The following is a 13,849-nucleotide window of genomic DNA, read 5'->3' as shown; positions in this document are numbered from 1 at the left end:
CGGTATATGTGTGCGCATGCGCACGAGTGAAAAGGAGGCGGAAGGGCCGCAGGTGGACAAATCGCTGCATTCGCTGGCGGAAATCGGCTCACGTACGGCTGGTCGATGTCTTCCGGGGCATAGAGGAGGTCTTCTTTGGTCAAACAGCCTGGGCGATATCTTTGATGAGGGTAAGTCGTCTGTATGTGTATAATGAGTATGTTTTCATAACCGATTGCACGATTAACTGGAAGTATGTTGAAGATCCCCTCCCCATTCTTCCCGTCAGTCTGCCAATCAATGTCAAAATAAAGGTTTGTTTACCTCCCGTTTACTCAATTGCATTTGACCCGGAAGCGAAGCATAGGCATAGTGATGTTTAAGGTCTCCGTTCAGAGATTTGGATGTAAAGGTACGCAAACGGTATCCTTCCGTCTAATTCCTGAAGGGGCAGGACTTTATTTTACAATAAACCCGGCAGCAAAATGTTATATTTATAAGAAATGCCAGGATGCTGAAGCTTGTCGAAATGGAAGTTCACGAGCCGCCGAGTGACAGATGTCAATCAATGTACGAACTGCCATCTGTTTACAACTCAAAACAAACGGGCAAAGACGATTCTCAACAGTAGGGCAATTTTGCTGTTGGCAGCCCCCACGCTTTGCAGTTGTCATTCTGCCTGTGCTGTGCAGGAACAGTTGATTCATGCCCTTGAGATAATCTGTGAGCACCAGGGGCGTAGGAGACTTGGGGGGGGGGGGGGAGGGGGGGACTTAGGGTGTGGACATCGTTTTTGCAAGTGCATTATGGTTTGAAAAATACCTGCTGCTGCATTCCTGGTATCCAGAAATTTTCAGTCAACAATAAAAATGTGAAGATAACTTTGGTGATTATTAACCTTTATTGAGAGAGATCGGAGGTTTGTCTAGTGGAAGTTTTGACTCTTGGTAAGGTAGGTAGCCAAAGTGGGGTAATATGCCTGCAGCAAAGAACGTGTACCACGCAGATCACAACATGCATATCATGTAAATAGGTGACTGCTTTTGTCTGAGAGATTCTTTTGGTATTTGCAGTTTATAAGTTAAAATCCTAACATAGAACAGTGAGCTATTAACCATCATCAAAGAACTGCATGAAAACTTCAAGGTATAGATTAGAACGGTCTGATTTTTCCCCAGTCCTAATATTGGAAAATGGGTTCATTAGGATAGAAATCAATTCTGATTTTTAAAGAGAACCCCACAACCATGGTGTTATGTTTTAAATTCTGAGTTTGTGCTTCTTTAGTGGTGCAAAGCCATCCTCTGCCCCGGGCACTCCCCAAAGTTTTGCTGACTGGTACTGGTGGTACCTGACCCTGGCCTCTACAGGGCCAGTGGTATTCCTAAAGAGACACCTAAAGATACTGTGAAAACACCTACATACACGAGCGTGCACTATGGGTTAGGGTACCCCTATGATTGGCATGACCTCTCCTATAAGGCCCTAGTACATAATAGGGGGATTAGAACTACCTTTAAGTCCCTAGAATATAATAGGGCATGGCAGTTTTGAGGCCAGCAGCCCTTTCTGTGTTTGCATGTGTGCACTGTGTTGTATTCTTTGGATGAAAGGAGGATATGTAGTATCTTGGTTATTATGTTTGAGATGTCTTCCACTGCTTCACCAGTGGAACAATCTTAAGATGATGTCACCCTCCTCTCTAGTTCTTCCTACTAGCTTATACATCTGATAATACTTTCTTTTTTGTTTTTTTTGGAAGAAAGGAGGATATGTAGTATCTTGGTTATTATGTTTTACATGTCTTCCACTGCTTCACCAGTGGAACACTCTTAAGATGATGTCACTTAGAATGTTGGTGTATGAATCACACAGTTCGAGAAGGGCTGCGCGCCTTGCTGGCTGCTCCTGGTGGGGCTGAATACTAATGTACTTCTGATCTCCCTCTTAACTTCAATAAATCCTCATGAAACTCATCTACCTGCGTGGAGTCAGTTACTACACACTGCTGAAGCCTGAGGTCAGTTTAAAAGTAGCCCTGTGTTGTAGGACTGTGTTTAAAATGCTAATTGTGCCCAAACTTGACTTTTGGGTTTGGGGAACTTGCAAATTGATCAACTACAATGCTGGCGCAAAATTACGTTAAGTGGAAAAATGTTTTCCACTTAACTATGGCTGTATCATATTTGCTACATAATACATCATCTGCTGCATAATCTAACGATTTGACCCAAAACAATTTTGTTGCTCGAACGGATCAAAAATTACTAAGAGAAATGTGGCTTATGTTTCTGTGAAGTGTAGGGCCCTTTGCAAAAGTTGACTGGTCACCTTTCCCCCTGCTGCATTTGTATGTTACACAGGTACTAATGAGGCAAAAGCTTTGCAGAGGCTGTTAGTATGTATAAATATGTCAAAATAATAAAGTATCATAAAATGCACTGCATTATACTGCAGCCTTTTTATTGTTGCATAATTTAGTCAACACTGCAACATCTTTTTGGCCTCCATTGCTGCTTAACTCCAGTGGTCCGAAAGTAGGCTGCAGATGTTAAAAGTGTTTGTGCATGAAGCAGAGACCATGAAGTTTGCAAACTTAGGGGCTGACTACGATGGCAGGCGGACTTCAGTCCGTCCGCCATCTAATCGGGGAATGGGGCAGCTGGCCTTCAAGGTGGCGGCCTCACGATAGGCATTACAATGGGACCGCCACTATTGCATTCGCAAGTGCCTATCTTTTACATTGCAGCAGGTGCTGCTGGCTGCATCATCTGCCGCAATGTAAACAAGTATTTACAATGCAATGGTCTCGCCATTCTTAAAGTTAGAGCTATTGGCATTGCTCATTACATTATTTTTATTTATGTTTTTGTTTTTAAAACCTAAATAAATGGCATTGTCATTTACAATGCCAAGAGCTTAATCGCTCGCAAATGCGAGATCTATTGCATTTGCACCCACACAGAACCACACACAAAGCCACCCACACACATACAGAGCCACCTACACAGTCATTCACATAGAGCCACCACACAGAGCCACCCACACACACACACAGAGCCACCCACACACACACACAGCTACCCACACTCAGAGCCACCCACACAGAGCCACCCACACATAGAGTCACCTACAAAAAAGCTACCCACACTGAGCCACACACACACAGACAGGCAGAGCCACACACACAGACAGGCAGAGCCACACACACAGACAGGCAGAGCCACACACACAGACGGACAGAGCCACACACACACACACACACACACAGAGCCACCCACACACACACACAGCTACCCACACTCAGAGCCACCCACACAGAGCCACCCACACATAGAGTCACCTACAAAAAAGCCACCCACACTGAGCCACACACACACAGACAGGCAGAGCCACACACACAGACAGACAGAGCCACACACACACAGAGCCACACACACACAGAGCCACACACACACAGAGCCACACACACCCACAGAGCCACACACACAGAGCCATACACACAGGGGACAGAGGCCAGAAAAAACACTCACAACTAGGGAACAGGGGACAGGAGAGCAAGCACAACCAGGGGGCAGGAGAGAAAGCACAGCCAGGGGACAGGAGAGCAAGCCCAATGAACGAGGGGGCAGGTGAGCAAGCACAACCAACGAGGGGGCAGGAGAGCAAGCACAACCAATGAGGGGGCAGGAGAGCAAGCACAACCAATGAGGGGGCAGGAGAGCAAGCACAACCAATGAGGGGGCAGGAGAGCAAGCAGAAAGAACGAGGAGGCAAGAAAAAACAATGACAAGCAAGGAACAGAGGCAAGAAAAAACGATAACAGGCTGAGAACAGAGGCAAGAAAAAACGATGACAAGCAGAGAACAGAGGCAAGACAAGTGGTGGTGTTGGGGGGGTCTGGAGGGGAAGGGGTGGCCTGACGCTGATGGAGTGAGTAGCTCATCTCGGAGCTCCTTGCGATAAGCCTGATCCAGCGACATCCTGAACCCCCTCCCCCCCTCGCCCCATAGAACTGCGGCGGCAGAACATTGCTGAGTGCAGCACAACCAACTAGAATGTGCTCCGTGGCCTGGAATCCGCCCCACCAAATTCATCCACCCGTAGCTTCAGGTCCCAAGATGGCGGAACCTGGAAGACCTAACAGAGTCTGGCAGAGGGAGTCAGAGTGCAGTGGAGACTGAAAGCAGACCTGAAACAAGATAAGGGACCGACCCAGCCTGCCGCCGCAGTGAAGTGAGGTTGCCGGGGCCGACTGTGACCCCGAGGCGGAAGGGAAGGTGACCCGTGAATTCTAAGCAACCCATCTGCGCGGCGAGATCCTGCGGCAGGGGCGGCCACCGGGTGGGGGCCCCTGCGCTGGCTTGGGCACCGGAGAGATCGGGCCCAGCAGTGGTAATGTGCAGCGGCTTTGAGCTGAGGCGAGCAGAGCTTATGTACAAGCAAGCTTGCGAGTGCCGGTAGAGCGGCGAAGAGCCGGCAGCCACCTACAGCAGACATGCGCTAATGCCGGACAGGTACTGGTGCACGGACCCAGAAGGGGGTAAAGATCGGCAGCCATCGCTGGCCCTAGCTCAGAAATCGTACTGAGATTACCCAGGCAGGCGGGCTGACTGTAAGGGTCCAGTTACTGAGCAGCGCTAGTTGATACTCCCCCTGAGGGGGTAGGCCCGAAGCTGCTGCATGCGGAGGAGACTTGGCAGAGGGGGGGCTGCGCTGCATATGCCTGGGACTTGTGTAGGGGGCAGAGCTGCTGTGAGGAGGTGAGCGAGGGCCCCTGCCGCCACGAGGACAGTGGGGTCTTGTGGGCTTGCACGGGCGCCTGAGGCCTCACTTGACTGGTGACCAGAGAGAGAAGGACTGGGCTGTATATCGCCTGCCGAGCCGACCCACCTGGCACGACGACTAGCAGTGGCCCGCCTCAAGAACTGAGAGGCCAGCGGAGAGATGCCTACATTGCCCTGGGGGTATGGGAATGGGCCTGCGCTGCTGGGCGGCGCTGTCTGGATAAGTAGAATCCATGTGGCTGCCGCTCTAAGAGAGAGGGAGAGAGATCGTAGAGCGAAGCTACCCCTAGCCTGTGGGAGCTAAAAAAAAACAAGCCGTCAGATTCACACGATGCCGTGAGCACAAGAGTTAAACACCACCACATTTCTCCGAGGCGAGGCAAAAATGCCTCGGAGAAACCAGCGTCATTTTTGGGATTGAGGGGCGTGTTTTCTTTCTCTCCTCTTCTCATTGGCTGGAATGTACATTTCCAGCCAATGGGAAGAGGAGAGAAAGAAAATAGAAAGAAATGAAAAAACACACCCCTCAATCCCAAAAAGACGGGGCTTGAACGGACAGACGCCCCTCTCGTCCAATGGCTGGCCTCTGTTTAGGAAGCCAGCCAATGGAGAGGAGGGGCAGGTTCAAGCCCCCATACTGTAAACAAAATTTCTCGCCAGCGAGACAGCGCAAGCGCAGCCTACGCAGGCCAAGACCTAAAAAGGACATGTTACATATATCACTGCTCTACGTGGCAGGCACAATGAGGTGCCTGCCACATGGTGCAGTGATATGTAGGGGGCATCTTAACCCCCCCCCCACGAGTTCCATGTCTGGGGGTTGGGGGGACAGGGGCCTGCTACGGGCCCCCAATGTCCCTTTCCACCAACTTTTCCATGGGGGGTGAGCAGCCTTGGATAGACTGGCGGGTAAAGGGTATCATAATCCCTACTGTGGTGGCTGGTAGGCACCACCAGTATTGTAAGAACCACGAGCCCTTCCGCCGCACTGGCGGGCTCAAGGCACCAGTTGGATGTGTGGCGGGGGTCTTTCCGACCACCAGGGAACCACCCGCCATTGTAATATGGCTGGCGGTAATGCAGTCACCGATGGTGGTGGAACTGCCACTGACGGGGTGACGTGGCAGTCCCACCTCCATTATAATCACCCCCTAAGTTTGGTGTGCATGCAAATCCTTCATTGCTGATCCCTGGTGAGTTGCACAATTACTGCTGAAAGAGGCCAATGGAGGTACCAATGGGTGCGGTAGACTGGCCTCAAGGATCTTGTGACCTCAGTGACAGTCACTGTCAATGGTGTGTCTAGGGTGTGCTTCTTTGTATGCCTGCTCGCAAGACTGGAGGTGAACTGTGGTGGACAGGCCTTCAAGGTTAACTCGCACTTGCCTTGCGAAGCCTTCTAAGGTGTAGCATCAGAATGAGCTCTGTCAGGAGTGTGGGCTGGTGGACTGGTCATGAAGGCTGAGAATGGTGCTCAAGTTCCAAATTCAGCAGCTCTGGCCAGAGTGCCACATCCTCTCCCATACTGAACACCATACTGCCCCACTGAGAGAAACTTGCACTGCCTTAAGCTACAACTCAATTGTGCTCAGACTAAATTCAAATTATGCTCTAGACAACAGTAAAATGCTGCCTGAAAAAACGAATAACACCCTGGAAAAAGCAAACCCTCATTAGGAATGCAAGAGTAAGCAAAGCATGTGAAATGTATTTAGGAACAACATGGTTACCTTACCAGTTTTAAACTAATTAAATCAGTAAGTGATTTTTCCTGTAAAATTCTGGACATGGCTACAGGACCAGGCAGGAAGGGACCTGTTTCAATGTCCATTGCTTATATCCTTTCAAAATGTAAGCAGTTTGGTTTAAAAAACACCACATCCACGAACACACAGCCGCAGTACACATTTTATAACCTCAAATAATTAAAACAGTTGAAAACGATCATATGAAACGTTTCTACTCCACTCAACCAAGTTTTGCAGTCCCTTTAGGAATGGAGCACTTCCCCGCTCTGGAAAAACAATGTTGTTCAAAGAAAGAAGAAAAAAAGAAAGTAGCGCTTTCACTGGCAAACTCTGTAAAGTGGTGCTAATGGGTGTGGGTGTAAATAACAATCTGGCCTGTCTGCTGACCACTCTGTATCGCTTTATTTAGGTATTTAATATTTTTATCTGTCTGTCCCGAGGTTTTTCTTTGGAATTATAAAACGATCTGCAAATGAGGACATTTCCAGCCAAAGTGTTCTTCCTATTTTGGATCCATTTCACAAGGAAACAAATGAAGACTAGGAGAGGCAAGAGAGAGAACGTAAGAGCTGTCTCTTGAAATCAGAGCGTAACTAGGAGGGAGGCAAAGACAGAGACAGAACGAGATAGAGGGAAAAGAAAGAGAGAGGGGGAGGAGGGCCGCTGCCAGAGGCAGATCAGGAGAAGTTGACACTTTGCTTGCCTTCTCTGGGTATGAAGGAAAAGAGACAGTTTTTTTTTTCCTTCTCTGCCCTGAGGACGGTGGCCTCTCTGACTCCAGGCAGGTCAAGTGCAGGGCCATTAGGTAGCACTTTCGCGCGCTAATGGCCCTGTGAATAACAGAAGGGTGAGGGGAAATTCTTTTGTCCCTTCTCCACCCCCCTGCTTGTCCCCCGTGTCCTCCCCCACTTTAAAATCTGGGGGGGATATATCCCCCGCGTCCCCCACACTTCCTACGCCCATGGCGAGCACAATAGCAGTTCATGTATTCAGCCCGCCATGTTCCTTGGCATCTGTACAGAGGATTGGCAGAAGTCTGGTGGTGTTTCAAAGCCTTTGTTTCCTGTTATTATCGCCTTAAATCAAAAATGCTGACTGTCGAGTCAGATCCATGCCGTATTTTCCAGAGAACCACAGACCGTGTAACAGTTCCATTCCCATTCATTGTATTACTTGACGTTTCCGAAAATCTGGCCTGGATCTATCCTGCTGAGACTTCTTTGGACACTTCTTGTGCTCATCCACACAAGAAGTGGTCCCTTCAGTGCCAGGAACTGCTGTTGCAATGTGTGCTTTTACATACAATCTAGGGATATCTTTTGGTATTTAGACAATGCTTGTTTCGGTCTTCCACCACTAAAACATTGCCTGGATTCCTTTCAGTCACATGACTTCTTAGAATGTTAATGTGTTTCTACTGAGACATCACCTGACTGTGCAGGGCATTGGAAAGAGGCTGCCCCAGGTCTCATTGCCTCAGGATGGTATGTGAATAAAATGTGCCATGCAGAACAAGCCTTGGCATAGCCAATATGTCTCGCCTTTGGGACCTTATAAGTGTTTAGCCATGCAACAGTTTTTTTTGAATGCTTCATTTTCCCTATTTTTGCATACAGGAATACAAAAGGGTCAGTACATTGCATCGTAGAATATCAGCAATGGCAAAAAGCAGCATACACATCATAACCTATAATCAGAATAGCAGGCAAAGATGTACATGGAGAATGAATAGCTGACAATACTCAATAATGAATCCAACATATGTCAAACGCAGATCAGCAATAATTAAATGCCATATTTCTCGGAGAAGCCTATACTTTGCATGAACCACTGCTACACCAGTGGTGAACGTCTAAGGATGAACACAAAAACAGAGAGAGATATATATATATGCCACTCGTCTAGCCCACCCCCTCTAGGAACATCCCCATGTGAAGTCTGTGAGGGCAGAACGGGTCTGGTCCTGGCAATGTAGTCCCTATATGGGCCCAAAATATCCACTGGACGTGACGGGCCAGGTATCAGAGTGGAATATTCTTCGCAATTCATATTTCAGCATGCCAAACTATGCAGCCATGCCTCTAGCGTTGGGGTTCTCTTACTGCCCCATAGTATGGCAACCTCCCTTTTGGCCAGCAGAAAACCCAACGCAGCAAATTTCCTGACCGCTCGAGGAAAGTTAGCCACATACCCGAGCAATGCGATCTCGGGGACGGGCTCCAGCCGCATGGAAAGCATGTCGCTAAGCGTGGAATGAATCGAGGACCAATAAAGGTGTATCCTAGGGCAGGTCCAGGACAGGTGGCCAAAATCAGCGAAAGGAGGTCCACATTTCTGACAGTGATGGGGTCTACTAGGGTCAATTCTGCAAAGAAACTTAAAATGTAAAAGTTTGTGTCTACTGTTTAAAGAGACCTCTTTAGTCGTCCTGTAGCAGTGTTCCCATTGGTCATCTTTTATGGGTTTACCCAAGTCCTCCTCCCATGCCGCTCGAACCCTGGTGTCCGAAAACAGAATGGATTCACTACATTGCTTATATAATTTTGAGACCAAGTGAGCACCGGTAGTGTTTTGAATAAGCAGTGTCAATGGTGGAGTAGGGTCAGGGGCATTCGGGTAGGAAGAAAAAGAAGCCCGAAGCATGGAGTGTAACCGAGTCAAAACGAACGTATCCATGAATGTGTGTTCAGAAAAACTGGTGTCCTCCAACACTGAATAAACATGGCCTTCAGGGAATAGGTCGCCTACAGTGCAAATGTGGAATTTTGCCAGCGTGCGTTGAATCAAAGTCTCAGCCGTTATAGGGAACAATGAAGGATTGGGTAGGGGTAATGCCGGAGAATACAATCGTTCAAGGCCCAACAGTCTACGCAGTCTGTCCCATGCCCAGCACGTGGTCGATACTGTTTGAATGTCTTGGGGGACCCGAGGGAATTCAGGAGGTAGAATTTCGGAAAGAAGGCAAGGCATCACCAAGTCGGCTTCAGGTTTCAAATAAGGGATGGGTGCGTCTGGATGGAACCAGGCGTGAGCGTATTAGCATTGTGAAATCAAATGATATAAATAGAAGTCTGGGATCGTGAAGCCCCCTCTAGCATATGGCAGGGTCAGAGTCCGCCAGCTAACCCTAGGCGCCTTATTCCCCCCAAACTAGGCGTAACAGCAGTGAGCGCAATTGTGAAAAGAAAGTTCTGGTGAGCGGGATGGGTATGTTATTAAACAGGGATAAAAATCGCGGGAGGACCACCATTTTAATAATGGCGACTCTCTCGGCCATGGATAACGGCAGGCGTAGCCATTTTACAATCTGCGATTCAAGAGAACTATTTTCTCTGCCGTAATTTAGCCGGGTCATGGTAGTGGTATCGAGATGGACCTGGACACCAAGGTATTTAACCGAGTCCTGGCACCCTTCAAGTCGAAACGCACAGCTCCAGACAGTAGTGCTGGCGGTAAGCGGAAAAATGACCGATTTATGCCAATTAATATGAAGCCCAGAAAATTTACCAAAGCAGATTATTTCCAATATGAGGGGTTCTAGGTTAAGCCGAGGTGTCCTGACATATAAAATAGTGTCATCAGCGTAGAGCGAGATCAACAGAGGGCCAGTGCAAAACTGGATGCCACGATGTAAATGCTTTTGTTGAAAATGGCGCACCAGTGGGTCCATTGCCAAAATGAAAAGCAATGGGGACAAGGGGCAACTTGTCGGGTGCCTCGGGTCAAAGAAAAAGGGACAGAAAGTGTACCATTCACCCATAGTCTAGCAGTTGGCAGAGTGTAGAGCAAGGCCACCGTGGAGACAAAGCATTCGGGCATACCCAACCGCCTCATGATGGATAGAAAAAAAGGCCACTCAAGGGAGTCAAATGCCTTTTCCGCGTCAAGGAGAACAGCAGCGGCAGGTGTTGCAGGGTCAATCCGATGCAAAACAGTAAATAGGGTCCTCAGGTTGAGGGAAGTGGATCGATGTGGCACAAATCTCGATTCTGCCGGGGAAATTATGGATTCCATCAATAAGGATAGGCGTATCGCAATGACCTTGGCAAGTATTTTATAATCAAGGTTCAGTAAGGACAGTGGTCTATAAGAACTACATAATTTAGGATCCTTGTCTTGCTTCGGAAGGAGAATAATGACCTCCTCCCTGAATGTTGGAGGAAAACAGCCCACTTCCAGTGCCTCTGCGTAGACCTCGACCAAACTGGGAACCAAGAAATCCTCGTAAGCTTTATAAAAATCTGCCGAAAAGCCGTCAAGGCCAGGAGCAGACGAGCCCCGCAGTGCCTCTATGGCCTCCAAAATGCTACCTTGGGTAATGGGGACTGCCAAAAAAATCCTGTATATATCTCTCTAAATAAACCATTGCTATCTCTGCAAGATAGTCATCCTGCTCACGCATATTTCCCGAGATTCTGAATGTATATAGCGCTTTATAATACGCTAGAAAGGAATCACGTATGCCTGGAGTCGAATGCAGCAAGGTGTCATTAGGACCAATAATCTCCTTGATGTAAGAGGAGTCCCTAGGGGGCCGAAGGGTCTGAGCCATCAATTTACCAGGCCTCTCGCCCTCCCCATACCGCCGCGCTGTGGTCTGCCTCTGCAGGAACAATAACTCGCGTTCGGATGCGTCTCTAAATTCAATCATCAATTCAAGCCGCCTGGCCTCGACCATATCAGAGGTGGCGGTCAGTAGTTCCTGGTCCACAGCGGCGATGTCTGTTTCAATGCGATTTACCGTTGCGCGCAAATCTCTGAGCACACCAGCATGTTTAGCAATGCATATGCCTATGATGTAGGCCTTGAACCCCTCCCAGAGCACCACCCAGATGACCACAGAGCCACTGTTGAGTTCAAAATAGTCTTCAATGGCTTCTCGAACTCCCAGGAGAAAAACCGGGTCTGCTAATGCCTTCCCAGGGAAGCGCCACTGTCGCTCGAAGCAATCCCGGTCTGGGAATTTGTAACTTAAGAACAACCGGAGAGTGGTCTGAAAGAGTACGGGGAAGAGTGAGAAGACCATCCACCCAGCCTGAGAGTCCCGGGGAGATTAACCAATAGTCTATCCTAGTCCAAGTATTATGGAAACCAGTGTAATGAGTGAAGTCTGGAAGATCTGGGTGCAGTTGCTTCTCAATATCTATCATTGAGAAGCGAATGCAAATGTCACGTAGGGCTTGCCGGGAGCGTGTTTTGACGTCCGATGAGGTGGAGGTGCTATCCCTAGAAGGGACAAGCAGCAGATTGAAGTCGCCCCCTTTATCAATGATCCAGGATCAAGTGAGAGAAGCTGTACATGTAGGTCTGGAAAAAGGAAGGAGAGTCTGTATTTGGGCAATAAACCCCAATAAACGAAATCTTATGTCCCAGGCGTGAACCTGTAACGATCAGCGTCCGACCTTCAACATCAGTCAAAGTCTTGTGCAATGCAAAAGGGACACGTTTATGTATGAATATAGCAACCCCCCTGGCACACCGGCTATAGTTGGAGAAAAATCTATGTGAGCCCCAGCTTTTAGCGACGGAGGAAGGGTCAGAATTGGACAGATGTGTCTCCTGCATAAATACAATTTCAATGTTGTGTCGGACTATATAATTAAGGACTTGTCTACATTTCTTAGTGTTATTCAGACCCCTGACGTTCCATGACATCAGAGATAGCCCGGAAGGAGCGGGCTGATGACCTAATTTAACCATAATAAAATCTGAAATGCAATATAACTGCAATGCAAGCAATCTCTTCGCCACACACCGACAGCATTAGCAATGATTATAGCCGTGCAATAGAAAAAAACAAATAACACCCCCCACCCAGCCTCAATTTAACCACAAAGAGGCAAACCCCACATTTCTTAATCAAACAATAGAGCAGTGTGAATATACCAATCCCAATAGGAGACGATAAACACAAAGCAAAAACATTATACGAAACAATAAACCTTTGGTATTCACCATAGGGCGAGGCAACGCCACGCCAGTCGGGCAAAGAGCAATGTGACATCAGAATGCAACTAATTTGGTTAATTCGGTTCAGCAGGAGTTCCAGAGCGACTCCCTTTGTAGTTATGGCAAAAGTCCTGTGCCTCAGTGGGGGTGTCAAAGATGCTAGTTCTGCCATTCACTTCGACCCTCAGACATGCCGGATTTAGCATGCCGTATCTGAGGCCCAAGTTCCTCAAGGTAGCCTTTACACCATTAAACTTGTGCCGCGCATCTTGAACCATGATGATGAAGTCTGGATAAAAAGACAGCTTGTTCCCTTGCCACTGGATGTCTCCCTTGTCGCGAGCTGAACGGAGAGCAGCGTCCCTATCTCTAAAGTTCATGATTCTGGCAATGATAAGGCGTGGCGGGAGACCCGGCCGGGGGCCCAATGATCGGTGCGCCCATTCAACTACGAAGCTCTGTGTGAACGTATCTCTACCAAACCGTTCTATGAGAAGTTTTTAAACAAAGATGACCATGCGTCCTGTGGAGGTCATCTTCGAAACGCCAACGATCCTGATGTTGTTTCTGCGGCTACGGGCCTCCAGGTCCTCATTCTTGATGGCCACATCTTTAAGGTTCTTTTCCAGCTGTCCAGTCGCTTCAGCGAGGAAGAGGAGCCATCCTCCATGTCTGATACCCTGGACTCCACCACGTCTAGTCTCCGATCGTGTACTTGAATCTTCGCCCCCATATCTGCTAATTTCTTGTCCAGGTCATCAAATCTGTTATGAAGAGACTTAAAGCCAGCCCTCATTTTGTTGAGCATGGCCGTGGTAAATGAAGATGAGTTCTCCGTGTGGGGCCCGGGGACTTGTCAAACTGCAGCTTGCGTTGATCGGGGTCTTTCTTCCCCATTACGTAGTCGGAGAAGGGCAGCCAAGTGGGTGACCAGCACGGGTGCAGCGGCGGGATAGACCGAGGGTATAGAGGCACTGGGTGTGGGCTTGAGAAAGGAGCTGGAGGCACCGAGATCTGGAGAAGGAATTTACAGCTGTCCCAGAGCAGTGGCAATTGCGCCACTTTGAATCCGCGGGAGGCCGTAAGACAAGCAGGTAAGTGCACAGCTGTAGGGAGGCCACAGGACCTAGCTCAGGAGAAAGGCAGCGGACCGAAGAGTAACCTGGACGGCAATGCAGCAGAACGATTATGGCCTACTCCAGATCGCGAGGGCTGGAGAATGCAGACATGGGCCGCTGAGAAGGCCACAAGGAGATCGGCCAGGTGTAGAAGTGTTTGGGATACGGGCCAGTGTACTTGGGAAGCGTCACAGCAAGCATCCGCCATCATGGGGAGACCAGAACTCCAGGGGCAACTGGCTCCATTTGAACAGAGCAGCAGGGCGAA

The 13,849-nt window shown here is 48.7% G+C and overlaps 1 protein-coding gene across 1 annotated transcript in view; it reads left to right on the top strand.

Moving 5' to 3' along the window:
• Positions 1-29: 29 nt before the first annotated feature.
• C9orf72 (C9orf72-SMCR8 complex subunit) overlaps positions 30-13,849 on the top strand; it is a 332,168-nt gene continuing 318,348 nt past the window's right edge. The window contains exon 1 of the mRNA XM_086962131.1: positions 30-170. The gene's annotated coding sequence lies outside the window, so the exon portion shown is untranslated. The remainder of the gene's footprint in view (positions 171-13,849) is intronic.

Source organism: Lissotriton vulgaris, chromosome 3_1 (assembly GCF_964263255.1).
Source record: "Lissotriton vulgaris chromosome 3_1, aLisVul1.2, whole genome shotgun sequence".
Taxonomy (NCBI): Eukaryota; Metazoa; Chordata; class Amphibia; order Caudata; family Salamandridae; genus Lissotriton; species Lissotriton vulgaris.
The sequence above is the reverse complement of the archived record's forward strand: the minus strand, read 5'-3'. Positions and strand labels throughout refer to the sequence as shown.